Source organism: Lolium perenne, chromosome 3 (genome assembly GCF_019359855.2).
Source record: "Lolium perenne isolate Kyuss_39 chromosome 3, Kyuss_2.0, whole genome shotgun sequence".
Lineage (NCBI taxonomy): Eukaryota > Viridiplantae > Streptophyta > Magnoliopsida > Poales > Poaceae > Lolium > Lolium perenne.
The window spans coordinates 179,788,048-179,798,237 of NC_067246.2; positions in this window are offsets into that span (position 1 = coordinate 179,788,048).

Sequence of the window (10,190 nt, forward strand, 5' to 3'; positions counted from 1 at the left end):
ACCATTTTAGTGGTAAATCTCCCTTACTTCAGACAAGACGAACATGCATAGCAACTCACATGATATTCAAAAAAGAGTAGTTGATGGCGTCCCCAGGAACATGGTTATCGCACAACAAGCAACTTAATAAGAGATAAAGTGCATAAGTACATATTCAACACCACAATAGTTTTTAGGCTATTTGTCCCATGAGCTATATATTGTAAAGATAAAGAATCGAAATTTTAAAGGTAGCACTCAAGCACTTTACTTTGGAATGGCGGAGAAATACCATGTAGTAGGTAGGTATGGTGGACACAAATGGCATAGTGGTTGGCTCAAGGATTTTGGATGCATGAGAAGTAATCCCTCTCGATACAAGGATTAGGCTAGCAAGGTTTATTTGAAACAAACACAAGGATGAACCGGTGCAACAAAACTCACATAAAACACATATTGTAAACATTATAATACTCTACACCGTCTTCCTTGTTGTTCAAACTCAATACTAGAAATTATCTAGACCTTAGAGAGACCAATTATGCAAACCAAATTTTAGCAAGCTCTATGCATTTCTTCATTAATAGGTGCAAAGTATATGATGCAAGAGCTTAAACATGAGCACAACAATTGCCAAGTATCACATTATCCAAGACATTTTAGCAATTACTACATGTATCATTTTCTGATTCCAACCATATAACAATTTAACGAAGAAGAAACTTTCACCATGAATATTATGAGTAAAGCCTAAGGACATATTTGTCCATATGCAACAGCGGAGCGTGTCTCTCTCCCACACAAAGAATGCTAGGATCCATTTTATTCAAACAAAACAAAAACAAAAACAAACCGACGCTCCAAGCAAAGCACATAAGATGTGATGGAATAAAAATATAGTTTCACTAGAGGAACCTGATAATGTTGTCGATGAAGAAGGGGATGCCTTGGGCATCCCCAAGCTTAGACGCTTGAGTCTTCTTGATATATGCAGGGGTGAATGATACGTCTCCGACGTATCGATAATTTCTTATGTTCCATGCCACATTATTGATAATATCTTCATGTTTTATGCATACTTTATGTCATATTATGCATTTTCCGATACTAACCTATTAACGAGATGCCGAAGAGACAGTTGCTGTTTTCTGCTGTTTTTGGTTTCAGAAATCCTAGTAAGGAAATATTCTCGGAATTGGACGAAATCAACGCCCAGGGGCCTATTTTCACACGAACCTTCTAGAAGACCGGAGAGCTAACGAAGTGGGGCCACGAGGCGGCGCCACAGTAGGGCGGCGCGGCCCAAGCCCTGGCCGCGCCACCCTAGCGTGTGGGCCCCTCGTGACGCCCCTTGACCTGCCCTTCCGCCTACAAATAGCCTTCGTCGCGAAACCCCCAGTACCGAGAGCCACGATACGGAAAACCTTCCAGAGACGCCGCCGCCGCCAATCCCATCTCGGGGGATTCAGGAGATCGCCTCCGGCACCCTGCCGGAGAGGGGATTCATCTCCCGGAGGACTCTACACCGCCATGGTCGCCTCCGGAGTGATGAGTGAGTAGTCTACCCCTGGACTATGGGTCCATAGCAGTAGCTAGATGGTTGTCTTCTCCTTATGTGCTTCATTGTCGGATCTTGTGAGCTGCCTAATATGATCAAGATCATCTATCTGTAATGCTATATGTTGTGTTTGTTGGGATCCGATGGATAGAGAATACTATATTATGTTGATTATCAATTTATGTCTATGTGTTGTTTATGATCTTGCATGCTCTCCGTTATTAGTAGAGGCTCTGGCCAAGTTTTTACTCTTAACTCCAAGAGGGAGTATTTATGCTCGATAGTGGGTTCATGTCTCCGTGAATCTGGGGGAGTGACAGAAACCCCTGAGGTTATGGATGTGCTGTTGCCACTAGGGATAAAACATTGATGCTATGTCCGAGGATGTAGTTATTGATTACATTACGCACCATACTTAATGCAATTGTTTGTTGTTTGCAACTTAATACTGGAAGGGGTTCGGATGATAACCTGAAGGTGGACTTTTTAGGCATAGATGCATGCTGGATAGCGGTCTATGTACTTTGTCGTAATGCCCAATTAAATCTCACTATACTCATCATATCATGTATGTGCATGGTCATGCCCTCTCTATTTGTCAATTGCCCAACTGTAATTTGTTCAACCAACATGCTTATTCTTATGGGAGAGACACCTCTAGTGAACTGTGGACCCCGGTCCATTCTTTTACATTGAATACAATCTACTACAATTGTTCTACTGTTTTCTGCAAACAATCATCATCCACACTATACATCTAATCCTTTGTTACAGCAAGCCGGTGAGATTGACAACCTCACTGTTACGTTGGGACAAAGTACTTTGGTTGTGTTGTGCAGGTTCCACGTTGGCGACGGAATCCCTGGTGTTGGGCCGCACTACATCTCGCCGTCATCAACCTTCAACGTGCTTCTTGGCTCCTACTGGTTCGATAAACCTTGGTTTCATACTGAGGGAAAACTTGCCGCTGTACGCATCACACCTTCGTCTTGGGGTTCCCAACAGTCGCGTGCTGTACGCGTATCAGTGAACCACCGGGGCATCCCCAAGCTTAGAGCTTTCACTCTCCTTGATCATATTGTATCGTTCTCCTCTCTTGATCCTTGAAAACTTCCTCCACACCAAACTCAAAACAACTCATTAGAGGGTTAGTGCACAATCAAAATTTACATGTTCAGAGGTGACATAATCATTCTTAACACTTCTGGACATTGCACAAAGCTACTGAAAGTCCATGGAATCGAAAAATCCATCAAGCATAGCAAAACAGGCAATGCGAAATAAAAGGCAGAATCTGTCAAAACAGAACAGTTCGTAAAGACGAATTTTATTGAGGCACCATACTTGCTCATATGAAAATGCTCAAATTGAATGAAAGTTGCGTACATATCTGAGGATCAATCACGTAAATTGGCATAATTTTATGAGTTACCTACAGAGAATTAGGCCCAGATTCGTGACAGCAAAGAAATCTGTTTCTGCGCAGTAATCCAAATCTAGTATGAACCTTACTATCAACGACTTTACTTGGCACAACAATGCACAAAACTAAGATAAGGAGAGGTTGCTACAGTAGTAACAACTTCCAAGACTCAAAAATAAAATAAAAGTACTGTAGTAAAATAAACACATGGGTTATCTCCCAAGAAGTTCTTTCTTTATAGCCATTAAGATGGGCTCAGCAGTTTTAATGATGCACTCGCAAGAAATAATAGTTGAAGCAAAAGAGAGCATCAAAAAGCAAATTCAAAACACATTTAAGCCTAACATGCTTCCTATGCATAGGAATCTTGTAAATAAACAAGTTATGTAGGCATAATGCAACAGGCATAGGAAAACTAGACAAGCTCAACTTCAAAATTTTAAGCATATAGAGAGGTGTTTTAGTAACATGAAAATTTCTACCACCATATTTTCCTCTCTCATAATAATGTCCAGTAGCATCATGAGAAAACTCAACAATATAACTATCAAATGAAACATTCTTATCATGAGTCTCATGCATAAAATTATTACTCTCCACATAAGCATAGTCATTCTTATTAATTGTAGTGGGAGCAAATTCAATAAAGTAGCTATCATTATTATTCTCATCATCAAATATAGGAGGCATATTGTAATCATAATCAAATTTACTCTCCATAGTAGGTTGCACCAAAAGGCTACTATCATTATAATCATCATAAATAGGAGGCAAAGTATCATCAAAGAAAATTTCCTCCTCAATGCCCGGAGGACTAAAAAGATCATGCTCATCAAAACCAGCTTCCCCAAGCTTAGAATTTTCCATAGCATTAGCAACAATAGTGTTCAAAGCATTCATATTAATAACATTCCCATTAGCATGCATATAAAGTTCCATGGGTTTTTTAATTCTCTCTTCAAACACATCATGTCCTAATTCAAGATAAAGTTCATAAAGATCTCTCATATTTTTGTTGTTTTCCATTAAGCCTAACTAGTGAAATAAAAACATGCATGGAATTAAGTAAAGTAAAACAAGTAACTAATTTTTTTGTGTTTTTAGTATAGCAAACAAGATATCAAGTAAAGTAAAAATAGCAACTAATTTTTTTGTATTTTGTTTTAGTGCAGGAAACAAAGTAGTAAATAAAATAAAGCAAGACAAAAACAAAGTAAAGAGATTGGATTGTGGAGACTCCCCTTGCAGCGTGTCTTGATCTCCCCAAAGACAAGTGCAAAAAAAGCCTTTAATACGCAGACAAAGCACGCGTCCGTTGGGAACCCCAAGAGGAAGGTGTGATGCGTACAGCGGCAAGTTTTCCCTCAGTATGAAACCAAGGTTTATCGAACTAGTAGGAGCCAAGAAGCACGTTGAAGGTTGATGGCGGCGAGATGTAGTGCGGCGCAACACCAGGGATTCCGGCACCAACGTGGAACCTGCACAACACAACCAAAGTACTTTGCCCCAACGAAACAGTGAGGTTGTCAATCTCACCGGCTTGCTGTAACAAAGGATTAGATGTATAGTGTGGATGATGATTGTTTGCAGAGAACAGTAGAACAAGTATTGCAGTAGATTGTATTCGATTAAAAGAATGGACCAGGGTCCACAGTTCACTAGTGGTGTCTCTCCCATAAGATAAATAGCATGTTGGGTGAACAAATTACAGTTGGGCAATTGACAAATAGAGAGGGCATGACAGTGCACATACATGATATGATGAGTATTGTGAGATTTAATTGGGCATTACGACAAAGTACATAGACCGCTATCCAGCATGCATCTATGCCTAAAAAGTCCACCTTCAGGTTATCATCCGAACCCCTTCCAGTATTAAGTTGCAAACAACAGACAATTGCATTAAGTATGGTGCGTAATGTAATCAATAACTACATCCTCGGACATAGCATCAATGTTTTATCCCTAGTGGCAACAGCACATCCACAACCTTAGAACTTTCTGTCACTGTCCCAGATTTAATGGAGGCATGAACCCACTATCGAGCATAAATACTCCCTCTTGGAGTTAAGAGTAAAAACTTGGCCAGAGCCTCTACTAATAACGGAGAGCATGCAAGATCATAAACAACACATCGGTAATAGATTGATAATCAACATAACATAGTATTCTCTATCCATCGGATCCCAACAAACACAACATATAGCATTACAGATAGATGATCTTGATCATGTTAGGCAGCTCACAAGACCCGACAATGAAGCACAATTAGGAGAAGACGACCATCTAGCTACTGCTATGGACCCATAGTCCAGGGGTGAACTACTCACTCATCACTCCGGAGGCGACCATGGCAGTGTAGAGTCCTCCGGGAGATGAATCCCCTCTCCGGCAGGGTGCCGGAGGCGATCTCCTGAATCCCCCGAGATGGGATTGGCGGCGGTGTCTCAGGAAGGTTTTCCGTATCGTGGCTCTCGGTACTGGGGGTTTCGCGACGAAGACTATTTGTAGGCGGAAGGGCAGAGTCGGGAGAGTCACGAGGGGCCCACACGCTAGGGCCGCACGGCCAGCACCTGGGCCGCGCCGCCCTAGTGTGGCGCCGCCTCGTGGCCCCACTTCGTCTTCTCTTCGGTCTTCTGGAAGCTTCGTGGCAAAATAGGCCCCTGGGCGTTGATTTCGTCCAATTCCGAGAATATTTCCTTACTAGGATTTCTGAAACCAAAAACAGCAGAAAAAGAATCGGCTCTTCGGCATCTCGTTAATAGGTTAGTGCCGGAAAATGCATAAATATGACATAAAGTATGCATAAAACATGTAGATATCATCAATAATGTGGCATGGAACATAACAAATTATCGATACGTCGGAGACGTATCACTGGGCTGAAAAGGTTGGAGGCAAGTACTTGGAAACAATAAAGTTAGCATAATCAGCATACCAAGGACTATCTCGCGAGCTCACCTTTATTACAGCCAATTGTTCATTTGGAAAACTATCATTAACATGAACAAGATCATAAGCAATATTTTCCAATCTAAACAAGTTATCTGCAACAGGATTATCAACACCTTTCCTATCTGCAATATGTAAATCAAATTCTTGCAATAGAAGTACCCATCTAATAAGCCTTGGCTTAGCATCTTTCTTTTGCATAAGGTATCTAATTGCAGCATGATCAGTATGAATTGTAACTTTTGAATCAACAATATAAGATCTAAACTTATCACAAGCAAAGACTACAGCTAACAATTCTTTTTCAGTAGTAGCATAATTTCTTTGAGCAGCATCAAGAGTTTTACTAGCATAATGAATAACATTCAATTTTTTATCTACTCGCTGTCCAAGAACAGCGCCTACAGCAAAATCACTAGCATCACACATAATTTCAAATGGTAAGTTCCAATCAGGAGGTTCAACTATAGGAGCAGTTGTTAAGGCTTTCTTTAGAGTTTCAAAAGCTTCCTTACAATCATCATCAAAAACAAAAGGTACATCTTTTTGAAGAAGATTAGTAAGAGGCTTTGAAATCTTGGAGAAGTCCTTAATAAATCTCCTATAAAACCCAGCGTGACCAAGAACACTACGAATACCTTTAACATCCCTAGGATAGGGCATCTTCTCAATTGCTTCAACTTTGGCTCTATCAACTTCAATACCTCTCTCAGAAATTTTATGTCCCAACACAATTCCTTCATTAACCATAAAGTGGCATTTCTCCCAATTAAGAACAAGGTTAGTTTCTTCACATCTCTGCAAAACTTTATCAAGGTTCCGCAAGCAATTATCAAAAGAATTCCCATAGACGGAAAAATCGTCCATGAATACTTCTACAATACTCTCGCAAAAGCCATGAAAAATAGCAGACATGCATCTTTGAAAAGTAGCAGGGGCATTACATAAACCAAAAGGCATACGTCTATAAGCATAAGTTCCATAGGGACAAGTGAAAGTGGTTTTCTCTTGATCCTTAGTTTTAACAGCAATTTGTGAAAACCCAGAATAACCATCAAGAAAGCAAAAATGAGTATTTTTGGATAACCTTTCTAACATTTGATCAATAAAAGGCAAAGGGTAATGATCTTTCTTAGTAACCTTATTAACTTTTCGATAATCAATGCACATTCTATACCCTACAACTACTCTTTGAGGTATGAGCTCATCATTATCATTAGGCACAACAGTCATTCCTCCTTTCTTAGGAACACAATGCACAGGACTAACCCATCTACTATCAGCAATAGGATATATAATACCAGCTTCAAGAAGTCTTAATACCTCATTTCTTACCACATCCTTCATCTTAGTAATTAGACGACGCTGATGTTCAACAACAGGCTTTGCATCATCTTCCATATTGATGGCATGTTGGCAAATAGAGGGAGAAATCCCATTCAAGTCATCAAGAGTGTAGCCAATAGCTCCTCGGTGTTTCTTCAATATTTCCAATAACCTTTCTTCTTCAAACTCTGAAAGCTTAGAACTAATAATAACAGGATATATTTTCTTATCATCAATATGAGCATATTTAAGATTATCAGGCAATGGTTTTAAATCGAAGACAGGATCTTCCTTTGGTGGTGGTGTTGTACCCAGATCTTCTACCGGTAAATCATGCTTAAGAATAGGTTGACGAAGGAAAATTTCATCAAGCTCATTTCTTTCTTCCCTAAAAACTTCACTCTCACTATTCTCCAAATGTTGCTGCAAAGGATTATTAGGAGCAAGAGCAATAGATGCACACTGTTCAACTCTAAAATCATTATTAGGCGAATCAGCTTTATAAGGAGTTTTGGCAAATTTAGAGAAGTTAAACTCATAAGATTCACCAGCAAATTTAGTCAAAATTTTCTCTTTCTTGCAATCTATAACAGCTCCACAAGTATTTAGAAAAGGTCTACCAAAAATGATAGGACAATATTTACTAGAAGCAGAACCAAGTACCAAAAAGTGAGCAGGATATTTAATCTTACCACATAGAACTTCCACATCTCGAACAATACCAATTGGAGAGATAGTTTCTCTATTAGCCATCCGAATAACCACATCAATATCTTCAAGTTCACAAGAACCAATTTCGTGCATAATCTCCGTGTAAAGCTCATAAGGAATAGCACTAATACTTGCACCAATATCACATAAACCATAATAACAATGATCAACAATTCTAACAGATAGCATAGGAACACTTGTTTTCTTGGACTTATTAGGATGTGAAACAATATTAGAAGCATCTTCACAGAAAATAATATGACCATCCTCCACATTTTCAGTCACAAGATCTTTAACTATTGCAACAGCAGGTTCAACCTTTATTTGTTCTTCAGGTTCTATAGGTTTCTTTTCACTTTTATTAACCGCACTATTTATAACAGAGTACTCCTTCATTTTAGCAGGGAAAGGAGTTTTTTCAATATAAGCTTCGGGAAATGATCAACAGTTTCAACTACAACACATTTATTTATAGATGAATCAATTTTATCTTTATACGGTTCATGATACTTATCAAGATTCTTCTTAGGCAATTCATAATGAGAGGCAAAAGCTTTATAAAGATTTGCAGCAACTTGAGAATCAAGACCATAAGTAGCACTCATATTACGAAATTTATCAGTATCCATAAAAGCTTCAATGCATTTATGATCATAATTTATACCTGATTCTCTATCCTTGTCGTTCTCCCATCCTTCAGTATTCTCCTGGATCCGATTAAGAAGGTCCCTTTTAAACTCTTCTTTGTTGCGTGTAAATGATCCAGAACAAGAAGTATCCAGCAAGGTCTTGTCTTGAAAAGAAAGTCTTGCATAGAAATTATCAATAATAATATTACCAGGGAGCTCATGAATGGGGCATTTGAGCATTAAAGACTTCAATCTCCCCCACGTTTGGGCAATACTCTCTCCATCATGAGGCCAAAAATTATATATGCGGTTCTGGTCTTTGTGAATTTCACTTGGAGGATAGAACTTAGAATAAAACCGGGGCACAATATCATTCCATTCAAGAGAATCCCCATTATCCAGTAATTTATACCAATGCGCCGCTTTACCAGACAACGATATAGAGAATAGTTTCTTCCTCACTTCATCCATAGCAATACCTGCACACTTGAATAAACCGCATAATTCATGTAAGAACAGTAAATGATCTCCAGGGTGGACAGTTCCATCCCCTGTATAACGGTTATCCACTACACGTTCAATAATTTTCATAGGTATTTTGTATGGTATCTCTTCCTCACCTGGTGCCTCATCCACTACCTTTGCAGTAGTAGTAGATTTTCCAAATAAAAATTCAAGAGAAGATCTCTCCATAATGAATTATGGCAGCAGGCAGAAATAAAATCAGCACAAACAGTAAAAGTTTCCCTTACCAATTCCACTTACCAATAGCGCTTCACTCCCCGGCAACGGCGCCAGAAAATAGTCTTGATGACCCACAAGTATAGGGGGTGTATCGTAGTATTTTCGATAAGTAAGAATGTCGATCGAACGAGGAGCAGAAGGTGTTGACAAGCAGTTTCGATGAAGGATTCACTGTAAATGCTCACAGACAAGTATTCAGGGGGTTTTGATGTAGCAGTTGAATAAAGTACGAGTAAGTAAAATGCGAGAGTAACAATTGCAGCGAGTAGCCCAATCCTTTTTAGCACAAATGACAAGCCGATTTGTTTACTTATAATGACCAAACGTTCTTGAGGACACACGTGATTTTAGTCTAGTGCTTCCGCTACATATGGCTAATTAATCTTCATTGTTTTGATAAGTGTTGTGTGGGTGAACCTATGCTAATGCACCGCCCTTCCTAGGACTAATACATACTTGTGATTATACCCCTTGCAAGCATCCGCAACTACAAGAAAGTAATTAAGATAAATCTAACCACAGCCTTAAACTCTGAGATCCTGCTATCCCTCCTGCATCGATATACCAACGGGGGTTCAGGTTTCTGTCACTCCGGCAACCCCGCAATTGGCAAACGAATACAAGATGCATTCCCCTAGGCCCATAAAGGTGAAGTATCATGTAGTCGACGTTCACATGACACCACTAGAAGAATAACACCACAACTTAAATATCATAACATTGAATATTACTCAACCATACTTCACTACTAACATTTAGACTTCACCCATGTCCTCAAGAACTAAACGAACTACTCACGAGACATCATATGGAACATGATCAGAGGTGATATGATGATGAATAACAATCTGAACATAAACCTTGGTTC